Below are 15,118 nucleotides of genomic sequence, written 5' to 3'. Positions count from 1 at the left end.
TACCTTTTGTATTCTGATAACCCTCTCGATAAGATCTGTTAGGTTTACATGCATATTCTATGTATTAATAAATGTATCCTCGTGTATTAGTACCTGTGTGTGTGCGTTGTTTGAGTTATATCGCATAGTTGGATTCTAAAGCCATTAAAATAATTATTTTTGTGACTTACACAAAAATAATTTTTGGCTACAATTAATAATTGTCCCCGTAAATGCCCAAACTCTACAGAACTGGTGCCTCGTGAGAGCACACTACACCAGCTTCCGCGGGCTTGCAATACAATCGGCGAAAGCGAAAGCGAGAGCAAGGTGTTTAAAGACAGATTTTGTCGTGGTGACATCATGGTAGAAAGAAACGAACTTGTTACGTCTCAACAGAAACGCTCTTTAGCTCTTTCGGCTTTATGCAGAGAACAGCGTCTGTCGAGATCACTTTTGAGTCAGCGGGAAACGCCCTGTGCTGTCAGTTTGATTTCATATTGCTCGTAGCGGCGCCCGGCTTTTGTCTGTCAAACGTTAGGTTGCGCTCCTTCATGCTGCATCGTCGGCATGAGTGGAGCTTTTTAAACGTCTGTACTTACTGCGCCCCATAAGAAATCGTTTGTCCCCGTTCAAAAGAGATTGTGCGATGTCCTGCAGCGTTCGCAAAGCAAACCTTTGACAGTTTGAAAAGAGGAATTTATTCTGCTTCCTGTGCGTGCAGTAGTTACAAAGTTGAACGTCTTTACACGATCTGCTGCAGTTTTCAGTGGGCGGGCTTTGTCAGATGGCTTGGAAAAACGCACTGTGTTTCGGCTCGGGAAACATCATGAGCAGCTATACTGTGTATAGCTGACTTTTAACGCATACAGAATTCATTAGAAATCATTGATTTCTCCAATTAACAAGGGTCCCTTAAAGGATGAGTCAAAGTAACGTTTAATCGGATTAGTTTCCTTAGAGCTGGTTCAGAGTTTGCTCAAGAGTGTACCTTTCACAGATGCGCAAAGAAGAATGTTGGGGGTGCACGCTTCAAGGCGCCTTACAGCTATAGGGAGCGATTCGAGATGATTCGTGGCGTGTGCTCGTTCCCATATACCGTACGCCCCGGGGTGCAGTGCTAAGATGACGTACAATACCGCTTGGGCACGTAACGGCGTTATATGCAAGTGCGGGACGTGAGGGTTTTCGTTTGTTCGTTTTGTTTTGCTCTGCTTTGCTTTGTTTTGCTTTCCATCGCGTTGGTAAGAGCGTAAATAAAAAGGCGATTCCTGCGTCTACCACTAATGTAAGAGCTATTTCAAGTGCGACGTGGTGCGGCTTTTCAAATGCTTGTGGGCATTTCTCTGTTGTTGATTCTTTTTTTGTGTGTAACAAAGTGGCATTTTCATGTCCGGGCGGGGAGACTTTATCATTCCGACATGAAGCCACCCTTAAGTCCTCTGAGGCGTGTCTGTCTGCAAGGCTTGTATTTTGGAAATGTTTTTTTGAAACGGAGAACGACTTTGAAATAGGCTTCCGCCGGCGCCTCGCGATCCAGGTAAGATTGTATCAAAAACGCAGCCGCGGCGGGGCTTGCTGTAGTCGTGGCCGAGTGGTTAAGGCGATGGACTAGAAATCAATTGGGGTCTCCCCGCGCAGGTTCGAATCCTGCCGACTACGTTGTCCACCTCCTGTCGTTGTGTTCCGGCGCAAGCAAAGAAACGTGCCTCTTTGCTGTTCCTGGTGGTTTTAAAACGCCAAATCGCTTGTACCCGCTGCCTTGGAAATAAATTCTTCAGCGTCTGCGAATGGCATTTTGCAGCTGGAAGCAGATGTCGACGCTTTTTGCACAGAGCACCAAAAAAGCGTCTTTTTTGAAGGCCCAGGCACTGAGCATTGGTGGTTCAGTGGTCGAATTCTTGCCTGCCCCGCTGGAGGCTCGGGTTCGATTCCCGGCAAATGCAGTGGCTTTTGCAGCGAGCGGCTCCATCACTTGCATCCCCTTGCAACTCGCAACTGAAAACCCACTGAAGCTAAGCAGGTGTGAGCCAGGTCAGTACCCGGATGAGGGTGAGCTACAGGGAAAAACAAAGCTTCCAGCTGGAACCGGTGTTAATGGTGCCGGCGGGGGGGCGCTCACCCTGAGGTCTGTGCGGGTCCCAATGCCCCAGTATAGTGACGGATATGCTGTGTTGTAAAAGGGCGCTGTCTTTTGGATGAGATGTAAAACCGAGGTCACAGCGCTCTGTGGTCATTCAAAATGACCACCAAAACCTTTGACAAAAGCTCTTGGTAATTGATGGTCTTCAATAATGCTTCTCCTTTAGGTACATTTTAAATCAGCTGAAAAATGCTGTGAAATGGGGGGGCACTTCAGGCCAGTGTAGGATTTGGGTTACAAGAACCATGAAACTGCACGAGAAAGCCCGTACACTGAATTACACGGCTTTCTATTCAAAGGAGGACAAAAGAAATTCCCTGAGTTCGATTTTTTGCAGCACAGAGAGGAGCACTGTTGTGAGGCCGGTTAGCTCAGTTGGTTCGAGCGTGGTGCTAATAACGCCAAGGTCACAGGCTCGAGCCCCGTACTGGCCAGGTCCTTTTCTCCTCTCTTACCAAAGCTGTTAGGTTCCTTTCCGTGGTGAGAGGGGTTGTCATGCAACGCTGCCACATAGTGCCGACAGACAAGAGTGTTGCAGGAGAAGAGAAAAGTGTTTGAAGATTTAAGAGTGTCTTAGGTGGAGCCAAAATCAAGTGTCACAAATACAAGTGGGAGGATTTCCAATGTTTAATATGGTAAAAATAAGCGGAAGTTATCTGCCGGTCCGGCACAGTCTGCCATGCTTTTGTCATATACTGTAAAGTGGTGTCGAACTGGGTGTCGAACTGGAGCCTCACCATTTGCATATGTGAGGCTCCAGTTATACATCGAGTGTCACATTAAATGACAAAAATGAAGAGAGTTAAAGCAGCTGGAGAGGTTTTCTTACAACTTTTGAGGTGACACAGTTTTGGAAAATGTTTCCTTCACGCTGCACTGTACAACATAGGCAGCCAAGAGTCTCCAAAACAAAACAGAATTGACAGATAGGAGAAAATTCCCACTCATCCTGAAGTTCCCAAAATCCAGCACTGAGCGTAAACAAAGTGCCTAAGTAGCGTGGGAATGCTAACCCTAACCCTAGCTGGAGTTTGAGTAATCCAGCACTGAGCGTAAAAAGATGAGTCAAAGTAACGTCTAATCGGATTAGTTTCCTTAGAGCTGGTTCAGAGTCTGCTCAAGAGTTTACCTTTCACACATGCGCAAAGAAGAATGTTGGGGGTGCACGCTTCAAGGCGCCTTACAGCTGTAGGGAGTGATTCGAGACGATTCGTGGCGTGTGCTCGTTCCCATATACCGTACGCCCCGGGGTGCAGTGCTAGGATGATGTACAATACCGCTTGGGCACGTAACGGCGTTATACGCAAGGTTTTCGTTTGTTCGTTTTGTTTTGCTCTGCTTTGCTTTGTTTTGCTTTCCATCGCGTTGGTAAGAGCGTAAATAAAAAGGCGATTCCTGCGTCTACCACTAATGTAAGAGCTATTTCAAGTGCGACGTGGTGCGGCTTTTCAAATGCTTGTGGGCATTTCTCTGTTGTTGATTCTTTTTTTGTGTGTAACAAAGTGGCATTTTCATGTCCGGACGGGGAGACTTTATCATTCCGACATGAAGCCACCCTTAAGTCCTCTGAGGCGTGTCTGTCTGCAAGGCTTGTATTTTGGAAATGTTTTTATGAAACGGAGAACGACTTTGAAATAGGCTTCCGCCGGCACCTCGCGATCCAGGTAAGATTGTAGCAAGAACGCAGCGGCAGTGGGGCTTGCTGTAGTCGTGGCCGAGTGGTTAAGGCGATGGACTAGAAATCAATTGGGGTCTCCCCGCGCAGGTTCGAATCCTGCCGACTACGTTATCCGCCTCCAGTCGGTGTGTTTCGGCGCAAGCAAAGAAGCGTGCCTCTTTGCTGTTCCTGGTGGTTTTAAAACGCCCAATCGCTTGTACCCGCTGCCTTGGAAATAAGTTCTTTAGCGTCCGCGAATGGCATTTTGCAGCTGGAAGCATATGTCGACGCGTTTTGCACAGACCACCCAAAAAGCGTCTTTTTTGAAGGCCCAGGCACTGAGCATTGGTGGTTCAGTGGTAGAATTCTCGCCTGCCACGCGGGAAGCTTGGGTTCGATTCCCGGCCAATGCAGTGGCTTTTGCTGCGAGCGGCTCCATCACTTGCATCCCCTTGCAACTCGCAACTCAAAAAACCCACTGAAGCTAAGCAGGTGTGAGCCAGGTCAGTACCCGGATGAGGGTGAGCTACAGGGGAAAACAAAGCTTCCAGCTGGAAGTGATGTTAATGGTGCCGGCGGTGGGGCGCTCACCCTGAGGTCTGTGCGGGTCCCAATGCCCCAGTATAGTGACGGAGATGCTGTGTTGTAAAAAGGCGCTGTCTTTTGGATGAGATGTAAAACCGAGGTCACAGCGCTCTGTGGTCATTCAAAATGACCACCAAAACCTTTGACAAAAGCTCTTGGTAATTGATGGTCTTCAATAATGCTTCTCCTTTAGGTACATTTTAAATCAGCTGAAAAATGCTGTGAAATGGGGGGGCACTTCAGGCCAGTGTAGGATTTGGGTTACAAGAACCATAAAAACTGCACGAGAAAGCCCGTACACTGAATTACACGGCTTTCTATTCAAAGGAGTACAAAAGAAATTCCCTGAGTTCGATTTTTTGCAGCACAGAGAGGAGCACTGTTGTGAGGCCGGTTAGCTCAGTTGGTTCGAGCGTGGTGCTAATAATGCCAAGGTCCCGGGTTCGAGCCCCATACTGGCCAGGTCCTTTTCTCCTCTCTTACCAAAGCTGTTAGGTTCCTTTCCGTGGTGAGAGGGGTTGTCATGCAACGCTGCCACATAGTGCCGACAGACAAGAGTGTTGCGGGAGAAGAGAAAAGTGTTTGAAGATTTAAGAGTGTCTTAGGTGGAGCCAAAATCAAGTGTCACAAATACAAGTGGGAGGATTTCCAATGTTTAATATGGTAAAAATAAGCGGAAGTTATCTGCCGGTCCGGCACAGTCTGCCATGCTTTTGTCATATACTGTAAAGTGGTGTCGAACTGGAGCCTCACCATTTGCATATGTGAGGCTCCAGTTATACATCGAGTGTCACATTAAATGACAAAAATGAAGAGAGTTAAAGCAGCTGGAGAGGTTTTCTTACAACTTTTGAGCTGACACAGTTTTGGAAAATGTTTCCTTCACGCTGCACTGTACAACATAGGCAGCCAAGAGTCTCCAAAACAAAACAGAATTGACAGATAGGAGAAAATTCCCACTCATCCTGAAGTTCCCAAAATCCAGCACTGAGCGTAAACAAAGTGCCTAAGTAGCGTGGGAATGCTAACCCTAACCCTAGCTGGAGTTTGAGCAATCCAGCACTGAGCGTAAAAAGATGAGTCAAAGTAACGTCTAATCGGATTAGTTTCCTTAGAGCTGGTTCAGAGTCTGCTCAAGAGTTTACCTTTCACACATGCGCAAAGAAGAATGTTGGGGGTGCACGCTTCAAGGCGCCTTACAGCTGTAGGGAGTGATTCGAGACGATTCGTGGCGTGTGCTCGTTCCCATATACCGTACGCCCCGGGGTGCAGTGCTAGGATGATGTACAATACCGCTTGGGCACGTAACGGCGTTATACGCAAGGTTTTCGTTTGTTCGTTTTGTTTTGCTCTGCTTTGCTTTGTTTTGCTTTCCATCGCGTTGGTAAGAGCGTAAATAAAAAGGCGATTCCTGCGTCTACCACTAATGTAAGAGCTATTTCAAGTGCGACGTGGTGCGGCTTTTCAAATGCTTGTGGGCATTTCTCTGTTGTTGATTCTTTTTTTGTGTGTAACAAAGTGGCATTTTCATGTCCGGACGGGGAGACTTTATCATTCCGACATGAAGCCACCCTTAAGTCCTCTGAGGCGTGTCTGTCTGCAAGGCTTGTATTTTGGAAATGTTTTTCTGAAACGGAGAACGACTTTGAAATAGGCTTCCGCCGGCGCCTCGCGATCCAGGTAAGATTGTATCAAAAACGCAGCCGCGGCGGGGCTTGCTGTAGTCGTGGCCGAGTGGTTAAGGCGATGGACTAGAAATCAATTGGGGTCTCCCCGCGCAGGTTTGAATCCTGCCGACTACGTTGTCCACCTCCTGTCGTTGTGTTCCGGCGCAAGCAAAGAAACGTGCATCTTTGCTGTTCCTGGTGGTTTTAAAACGCCAAATCGCTTGTACCCGCTGCCTTGGAAATAAATTCTTCAGCGTCTGCGAATGGCATTTTGCAGCTGGAAGCAGATGTCGACGCTTTTTGCACAGAGCACCAAAAAAGCGTCTTTTTTGAAGGCCCAGGCACTGAGCATTGGTGGTTCAGTGGTCGAATTCTTGCCTGCCCCGCTGGAGGCTCGGGTTCGATTCCCAGCCAATGCAGTGGCTTTTGCAGCGAGCGGCTCCATCACTTGCATCCCCTTGCAACTCGCAACTGAAAACCCACTGAAGCTAAGCAGGTGTGAGCCAGGTCAGTACCCGGATGAGGGTGAGCTACAGGGAAAAACAAAGCTTCCAGCTGGAAGCGGTGTTAATGGTGCCGGCGGGGGGGCGCTCACCCTGAGGTCTGTGCGGGTCCTAATGCCCCAGTATAGTGACGGATATGCTGTGTTGTAAAAGGGCGCTGTCTTTTGGATGAGATGTAAAACCGAGGTCACAGCGCTCTGTGGTCATTAAAAATGACCACCAAAACCTTTGACAAAAGCTCTTGGTAATTGATGGTCTTCAATAATGCTTCTCCTTTAGGTACATTTTAAATCAGCTGAAAAATGCTGTGAAATGGGGGGGCACTTCAGGCCAGTGTAGGATTTGGGTTACAAGAACCATGAAACTGCACGAGAAAGCCCGTACACTGAATTACACGGCTTTCTATTCAAAGGAGGGCAAAAGAAATTCCCTGAGTTTGATTTTTTGCAGCACAGAGAGGAGCACTGTCGTGAGGCCGGTTAGCTCAGTTGGTTAGAGCGTGGTGCTAATAACGCCTAATCGTACGGGCCAGGTCCTTTTCTCCTTTCTTACCAAAGCTGTTAGGTTCCTTTCCGTGGTGAGATGGGTTGTCATGCAACACTGCCACATAGTGCCGACAGACAAGAGTGTTGCGGGAGAAGAGAAAAGTGTTTGAAGATTTAAGAGTGTCTTAGGTGGAGCCAAAATCAAGTGTCACAAATGAAAGTGGTTGGATTTCCAATGTTTAATATGGTAAAAATAAGCGGAAGTTATCTGCCGGTCCGGCACAGTCTGCCATGCTTTTGTCATATACTGTAAAGTGGTGTCGAACTGGAGCCTCACCATTTGCATATGTGAGGCTCCAGTTATACATCGAGTGTCACATTAAATGACAAAAATGAAGAGAGTTAAAGCAGCTGGAGAGGTTTTCTTACAACTTTTGAGCTGACACAGTTTTGGAAAATGTTTCCTTCACGCTGCACTGTACAATATAGGCAGCCAAGAGTTTCCAAAACAAAACAGAATTGACAGATAGGAGAAAATTCCCACTCGTCCTGAAGTTCCCAAAATCCAGCACTGAGCGTAAACAAAGTGTCTAAGTAGGGTGGGAATGCTAACACTAACCCTAGCTGGAGTTTGAGCAAACCAGCACTGAGAGTAAAAAGATGAGTCAAAGTAACGTCTAATCGGATTAGTTTCCTTAGAGCTGGTTCAGAGTTTGCTCAAGAGTTTACCTTTCACAGATGCGCAAAGAAGAATGTTGGGGGTGCACGCTTCAAGGCACCTTACAGCTGTAGAGACTGATTCGAGACGATTCATGGCGTGTGCTCGTTCCCATATACCGTACGCCCCGGGGTGCAGTGCTAGGATGACGTACAATACCGCTTGGGCACGTAACGGCGTTATATGCAAGTGCGGACGTGAGGGTTTTCATTTGTTCGTTTTGTTTTGCTCTGCTTTGCTTTGTTTTGCTTTCCATCGCGTTGGTAAGAGCGTAAATAAAAAGGCGATTCCTGCGTCTACCACTAAGGTAAGAGCTATTTCAAGTGCGGCGTGGTGCGGCTTTTCAAATGCTCAACAGGATGACTTCGCATGCACGCGTGTGTGCAACCATGTCTGCTTACGTGCAAACGGGCGTGGTTTCATGTATGCAAAAAACTTTCCTGGGCTCTTCTGAAGCACATAAAATTATTTGGAGATATACATTTGTCTTGTTTTCCTCTTAGGCTCTAGAATTGATAACTTTTTTTTCATTTTTGGCATTTTTCATAATTTTCTAGAAAGTGGTTGCAAGCCCGATATCATGCAAAGAAACTTCAGGATTCGGGGATCAGTCAATGGATTTTCTTCAAAGTTGGATTTTTGCACTCTGTTGACCAAGAGATGTTGTTCTATAATGTTTTTTTTTCAAATTTAAAAATATCATTTTTTCATGGAGCTTTGAAGGGGATGGATTCACCCTCCTTTAGCCAGGACAGAGCTCCAGGAGCCTGCGTAGGATTCTAGCTTTCTCCCCTTGCAGGCACCTGGCACAGAAGACAATATTTTTTTTCCTTAAAATCTTTTTTTTTGTGTTCCTTGTTGTTCCAAACTTAATTTTAATCACTTTTAATTAGAGATTTTATTAAAAATAGTGCAATAAATGACTAATTTCACAAAAATTAATGTAATATAAAACGGATGTTTTCAACTTTATTGTAGTGTTTTAGAAACTAATATGTCTTCAAAAATGGTTGTTTTTCACTCCTATGAATGAAAACTGTTGTTATATGATGTTTTTTTTTTCAAATTTTAAATGATCATTTTTTCATGGAGCTTTGAAGGGGATGGATTCACCCTCCTTTAGCCAGGACAGAGCTCCAGGAGCCTGGGTAGGATTCTAGCTTTCTCCCCTTGCAGGCACCTGGCACAGAAGACATCATTTTTTTCCTTAAAATCTTTTTTTTTGTGTTCCTTGTTGCTCCAAACTTAATTCTATTCACTTTTAATTAGAGATTATATTAAAAATAGTGCAATAAATGACTAATTTCACTAAAAATACTAAAAGTAATATAAAACGGATGTTTTTAACTTTATTGTAGTGTTTTAGAAACTAATATGTCTTCAAAAATGGTTATTTTTCACTCCTAGGAATGAAAGCTGTTGTTATATGATGTTTATTTTCAAATTTTGAAAAAGCAAAGGATTCTAGCTTTCTCCCCTTGCAGGCATCGGACACAGAGAACCTCATGGTTTTCCTAAAAATCATTTTTTATGTTCCCTGGTGTTCCAAACTTAGTTTTAATCAATTTTAATTTGTTATGTTACAAACAGGGTAATAAAGTCTTAATTGGACTATAACTAATGTCATATTGTCTGCTACAAAACTGATATTTTCAGCTCTATTGTAGAGATTCTAGAATCAACTAATAAAGAATTGAAATAAAAAAAGGGCATAAGAAGACATTACCAACAACGACCACATGATGGAGATATTGTCTAGACATTACCAACAACGACCACAAGATGGAGATATTGTCTAGACATTACCAACAACGACCACAAGATGGAGATATTTTCCAAAGAGGCAAGAGGGGCAAAGCTGCGATAAGGTAAAATCATTTTTTGAAAGAGATTGTTGTCAGAATGCACATCCGTATCCCAAACAGAATCTCTAGTAAAATATGATCATTTGTGAAACAGGCAAATGAGTGTCAGCTACAATATGATTGCTACATATCTGCATTTGTTGGTATTTAAGGAGTAAGAGTGCAGGTTTAAACCTGCGATCCAGTGTGTTGAAGAATTTCACAACACTACCTCTAGCACATATGGAAATAAATCCTCATAATGATTATTGCCCTGGGCATGTACCAAAAAAGCAGTGAGCATATATATATATATCACTGGGTTGAAGCTAGAAACACAGAATAACTGCAAACACATCCTAAATACAGTGTTCCAGCACCTTTGACCTCATCCAGAACGTATCATTTCTTGAAAGGGATTGCTGTCCGAATGCACATCTGAATCCCAAACAGAATCTCTAGTAAAATACGATCATTTGTGAAACAGGCAAATGACTGTCTCAGGGGCCCATTTCTCATTGTCAGACACATGTATGCAATGCTTTCACTGTGCATTGAGCAATAGGGATCAAAAACAGAATGGAAACAGACATGAAAACCAACGAGGATGGGATTTGAACCCATGCGTGCAAAGCACAATGGATTAGCAATCCATCGCCTTAACCACTCGGCCACCTCGTTAACAAAACTGGGCTGTCCCAACTGGGTTGGCGCGCTCCAGATGATCTTTTTCTTTTTTTTCCCCCGTACTCGAGGGTCATTTTCCTGTTCCACATGCGATTTCAACATTTTCCTTGGGAGATGTCAAGCCAGCAAGCCACTGCTGTGGTTCAGTGGCCAGCGTGGAGTTCAGTGGCCCTGTTGTACACAGAAAGCACATTGAGCTCCTTGGACATGAAAAGTTCCAGATAAAAGCCATTTGTCATCCTTTCTCTTGGTGTCGATGTTGCTATTGTATGTAAAGGTGGCAACTTGCTCAGCGAGCAGGCGGAGCACACACCGAATGCAGATGTGTCTGAGTGGTGTGTCCAAGTGGCTGCAAAAGGACAGCACTCCCGGGGCGCTGTGGCTTAGTTGGTTAAAGCGCCTGTCTAGTAAACAGGAGGCCCTGGGTCTGAATCCCAGTGGATAACCGCCTACGGCTAGACTTAATTAAATGCAAGTATTCATTTCCTGTCTTTAACACGACTTGTTTTTCTTAAAATGGATGCAACTTGCAAAACATGAAATACAAACCTTGCTAATCAGCGCTAGCAGCTGGCAAAAAAAAAGAAGTCAGCAATGTTTTTTTTCTTTAACCTTAACCCTGCTAATGGAGAAGAGTTAAACGACCGAGTCTATGCAGCTTAAACGGTGCGCACGTCGGGTTCTTAGCTGAAAGGGTGGTAAATCACGCTCACCCCAGTCCTTAATCTTTTAAAGAGGATACAAAATTGAACCTAGTCGCCACATCACATACATCCTGTTCAATGATAAAAAGGTAACATCTATCCTCGCTCCAGAGTAAATCTCACGTTGAGGGCATATTTTTTTTCACTTTACCGTGAATCGGGCTCGGCTGCACAGAGGAGAGAGCAGAGCAATGAGGTCACGGGGACAGGGGAGTCACACGCTGGCGGTTTGAATACGCGGAAGATCACTGAGGGATCCACAGTATATGGACCCTCCGTGCGCAATCAGTCCGCACTCCGGACTCTGAAACCTGCCATCCGAGTTAAGATCTCGGCAGAACCTGAGGCGCAGTTCCTTCTTAAAACGTAATCTGGTGAGCATTTCTAGAATCGTACTTGTATAGATGCAGCCTTTAATGTGTTGCTAGGTTAAAATTGATGACTTCTTGTATTTCAGTAGGCAACTGCCCTCTTGATTTTGGATTTAATTTCTTTATTACAGTGGCGCTTTTATGAAGCCAAGGGACCAGGGAGCTGCCCCAGTACTGGGATGGCCAGTTCGAAATCATAGAAACTATTGTCAATTCCAGTCCCATGTCAGTGCGAGCAGGGATTTTGACATCTTGTTTTGCTATGTTCTGCACCAACAGGCAGGTGGCTCGGCCATTCCGTTCCAGTGTGGGGGTACAACAGACTGCTAGGTTCAGTCTGATAAACTGAGCTGATGGTTGGAAGAAAACCAGCTCAGCGTCCATTCTCTGTCCCTTCTTTAGGACAAGGCGTACCGGAAACCCTGCTGTTGACGCAGGAACGATCAGGTCCGATTCGTTTACTACCTGGCAGGCCTGAGGAATCGTCTGACCTGACCGAATGTTCTCGGGGTCACCGCTTAGAGAGTGGGCATCTGGGTCCACCCGTTTCCACAGCACACTGTTTACTGTGTCCAGCTGGGCGCCCAGTCGAACCAATAGGTCTGCACCAATGCAGACCGAATGGGTCAGCTGAGGTGCTACCTGGAAGTAGTGAGCAAACTTCCTTTTTCCGATGGAGATGGAAGCTACACAGCTTCCTTTGCTCCAAATGGACCTATGAGGTGGGGGTGCCCACCACAGAACCTGTGACTGCGTCACCAGGGTCACCTGACAGCTTCGCGACAGGTCCTCGAACAGACCTTCACTGATTATGGACTTCTCAGAGCTGAGGCTAAGAATTACATCATCAACCTGCACTTCTGCCACCTGGACCCCCTCCCACCACCATGGGGTGGTAGTCCTGGACCCCCTGAGGTACCAGGGTGCACAGAAAGGACTCCCATTCATTACCGGACAGGGAGATCCACTCTTCTTCAGGGATGAAAAGGGGGTGTGCTTTACCTGGCGGGTCAAGCAGCTGCTCGGAGCACTGCTCCTGTAGTTGGGAGACCGTGGGAGTGCTGGCCTGGGCAGGACTTCCCTGTAGTTTTGGAAAGCAAGAAGAGACATTTATTCTCGTCCAGAGGAACCAGGAGGAACCTCCAACTCAGCTATAGTGTTCAGTGGGCACTGTGTGATCACAGCATAACCACTGAATCCCCCTTTTTGCTGTGCAACAGGCTTAGGGTTTTTGACCTGAGCCCACAATTTTCCACGCTGGCAGTCCACCAGAGGCTCCAGCCTGTCAAGCAGGTCTTGGCCAATGAGTAGTGGCTCTCTTTTTAACCTAGAGATGTAAACAGGATGCACCATGTTCATTGGCCCGAACCTAAGTGCCACCCACACTCGGTGTGTGATCCTGGCATGATCCTGGGTATAGCTGGAAATATCTATCTTACACGGTTCTACCTTAAGTCTGATGCCTTTTCCTTTCGCTACTCGTTTGAGCTCGCTGAGTAGATCGGCTGACATCAAACTAATTTCAGCCCCAGTGTCAATCAGTGCTTCTCTATCTAAGACGTTTTCAAGAAAAACCTTGATATAAATACGCCTTGCTTTGCCTTTCTGGCTGAGATTCCCTAAGAATTGTTGGAAGCCTGCCTTTTCTTTGACTTCAGGGGCGGGGTCAGCGCCCAACTCAGAGTCACAGCCTTCTTCCAGGCAGGAACCCTCCCACCCAATCAGATAGACTGAGGGAGGGGCTTGGGACGGATCCCCGCCTCCTCCAGTGAGAAGGGGCGTGGTCCCCCTAAGCTCATTCACACTTCTGGCATTCGGTGCGGAAGGTTTACCCTGTCCTGATCTCTCAGGCAGGGCTTGTTCAAGCCTGGCCAGGCGGGCTGCAGTCGACTCCCTTCGTCCAGTCTTATGATAGACTCTGCCTGAGCCCTTGCCTTCCCCGTAGCGCTCACGGCGGCTCTGACGCTTAGTGCGGTCCTGCCTGCCTATTTTGTGCCGGGGCTTAGCGAGCTCAGGAACCTCAGCTGCCTCGAGCTGAGGCGAGTCGTCAACCCTGCTGGCTTTAGTGGCGAACACGGCCGTTTTAGCAGGTTTTCGCTCTGAGGAAGCAGAGACTTCAGCTCCCCAGGCTTTTTGAGCCAACCTTCTAATGTCAGCCATTTTCATCGCTGTGTGTGCATCACAATCATTTTCCTGACTGAGGGATGCAGATTAGCAATGAATAAACCTTTGAAATTCACGTTCTCTTCGCAACCCTCTTCATTCCGCCCTGCAAAATAAGTGCGCCTAAGCCTCTGATAATAGTCGCGAGGGGCTTCAGCTTTTTCGTGCTTAATATGGTGCACAGCAGCCACGGCAGCTATGGGATCGATAAAAGCCGAAAATTCTCCGATCATTGCCTGACACAGCTCCTCAAAGCTATTACAGACTTCCGGTCCTTGTCTAGACATCCACTCGTGGATCGCTCGGCTGGTAGTTTTCCTTACTTACATAGCCTTTTCCTGTTCGGACGCTTCGGGCATAAACTGCAAAGTATATCTCAGCTCATCGATGTAGGTCTCCACATTATTCCCTGACACTGACGGGTCAAACCTTTCTACATCTTTGGCTAACTGCCTCAGGGAGTGGAGGTTAATTTTTACGGTTTCTCCGCGGGCAGGGAGACGGCCGTGATCAGGAGCAGGGGGTCTATGCCTGAACTGACTCGCCCTTGCGTTTCGCGCAGGACTCGGCGATCTCCCCCATGCCGATCCGACCACAGACCCTGGCCGGGAGAAACCTCCTCCCGGCGCGCTGGGTGAGCGCTCCGGGCTGCTAGGTGGGCTGGCATGCAAGTGGGATCTAGTCTATTTTGCTTCCAGTACGGCAGCATCTGACTCCTTTTGCCTTTCCTGGCTGAGCTCATTTAAACTCTCAATTTCTTTTTCTTTTTCTTTCGAGCTCCCTTCCAGGTCTCTCCTAGCTACCTCAGCCGCAGTTTCTCTAGCAGACAAGTCATCTAATTTACCTAAAACTTCCCTGAGTCAGTCTTCACTTTCCTCATTTTTCACTCTCTTTTCTCTGATTATATCCAACAACTCGACTCGCTCCACCTTATATCTTTCTAGCGTTCCCTGAAGCTTTTGAAACTTTGTCAGCTCGGACAAAGACAGTTCCAGCTGTTTAGCTAGATTTAAGGTGAAACTCGATAGGACCAGAACTGCGTTCACAGACACTCCTGTGTTAAGCTGGTTCGCTACCTTAGCTACTAAATCTACTTGCAGCTTCTCAATATCATCAAAGTTCAACTTTTCGATACCACTCCAGTAACCAGGATTGTCGTCGCTAGAAATAGTACTTATAAGCGACTCCACTTCAGACATTTTAGCAGCCATTGTCATTACGTCAGAAAAACTTTAAGAGTATTACTTTTTTTTTTCTTTTTCCAAAATACAGTATGGAATCTAGACACCCGAGCAGATGGATTTCCAATCAGCACACGTTACACTAAACGCTAGAAAACAGGGGGATTTCTTTACGCAGTTATCAGCACACCCGGTATTCGCGTATAGAAGCCGCGGTGCTGTGCTGAACTTCAGTTATTCTGTGCGACTGATTCTCATTTCATTCTAAACTCACCCACCCAGGGACGCCATTAAATGTAATGGTTTGATGGGTTTACTGAGACAATTATTAATTGTAGCAGTAATCACAAGGTTGTTCGTTGGGGCTTTTAGAAAATCAATCGTCAGAACAACTAACAACGCACACACAGGGGTTCAATACACTAGATACA

General features: G+C 46.3%; 3 non-coding genes across 3 annotated transcripts; 2 read left to right on the top strand and 1 right to left on the bottom strand.

The window, feature by feature from the left end:
- The first annotated feature begins 1,559 nt into the window (after positions 1-1,559).
- Positions 1,560-1,641, top strand: trnas-aga (transfer RNA serine (anticodon AGA)). The gene has a single exon. It is a non-coding gene; the product is annotated as a tRNA-Ser (tRNA).
- Positions 1,642-3,826: 2,185 nt separating this feature from the next.
- Positions 3,827-3,908, top strand: trnas-aga (transfer RNA serine (anticodon AGA)). The gene has a single exon. It is a non-coding gene; the product is annotated as a tRNA-Ser (tRNA).
- A 6,272-nt stretch (positions 3,909-10,180) lies between these two features.
- Positions 10,181-10,262, bottom strand: trnas-gcu (transfer RNA serine (anticodon GCU)). The gene has a single exon. It is a non-coding gene; the product is annotated as a tRNA-Ser (tRNA).
- Between the last annotated feature and the right edge of the window lie 4,856 nt (positions 10,263-15,118).

Source organism: Lepisosteus oculatus, unplaced genomic scaffold (genome assembly GCF_040954835.1).
Source record: "Lepisosteus oculatus isolate fLepOcu1 unplaced genomic scaffold, fLepOcu1.hap2 HAP2_SCAFFOLD_67, whole genome shotgun sequence".
NCBI lineage: Eukaryota > Metazoa > Chordata > Actinopteri > Semionotiformes > Lepisosteidae > Lepisosteus > Lepisosteus oculatus.
This window is presented reverse-complemented; position numbering and strand designations above follow the sequence as displayed.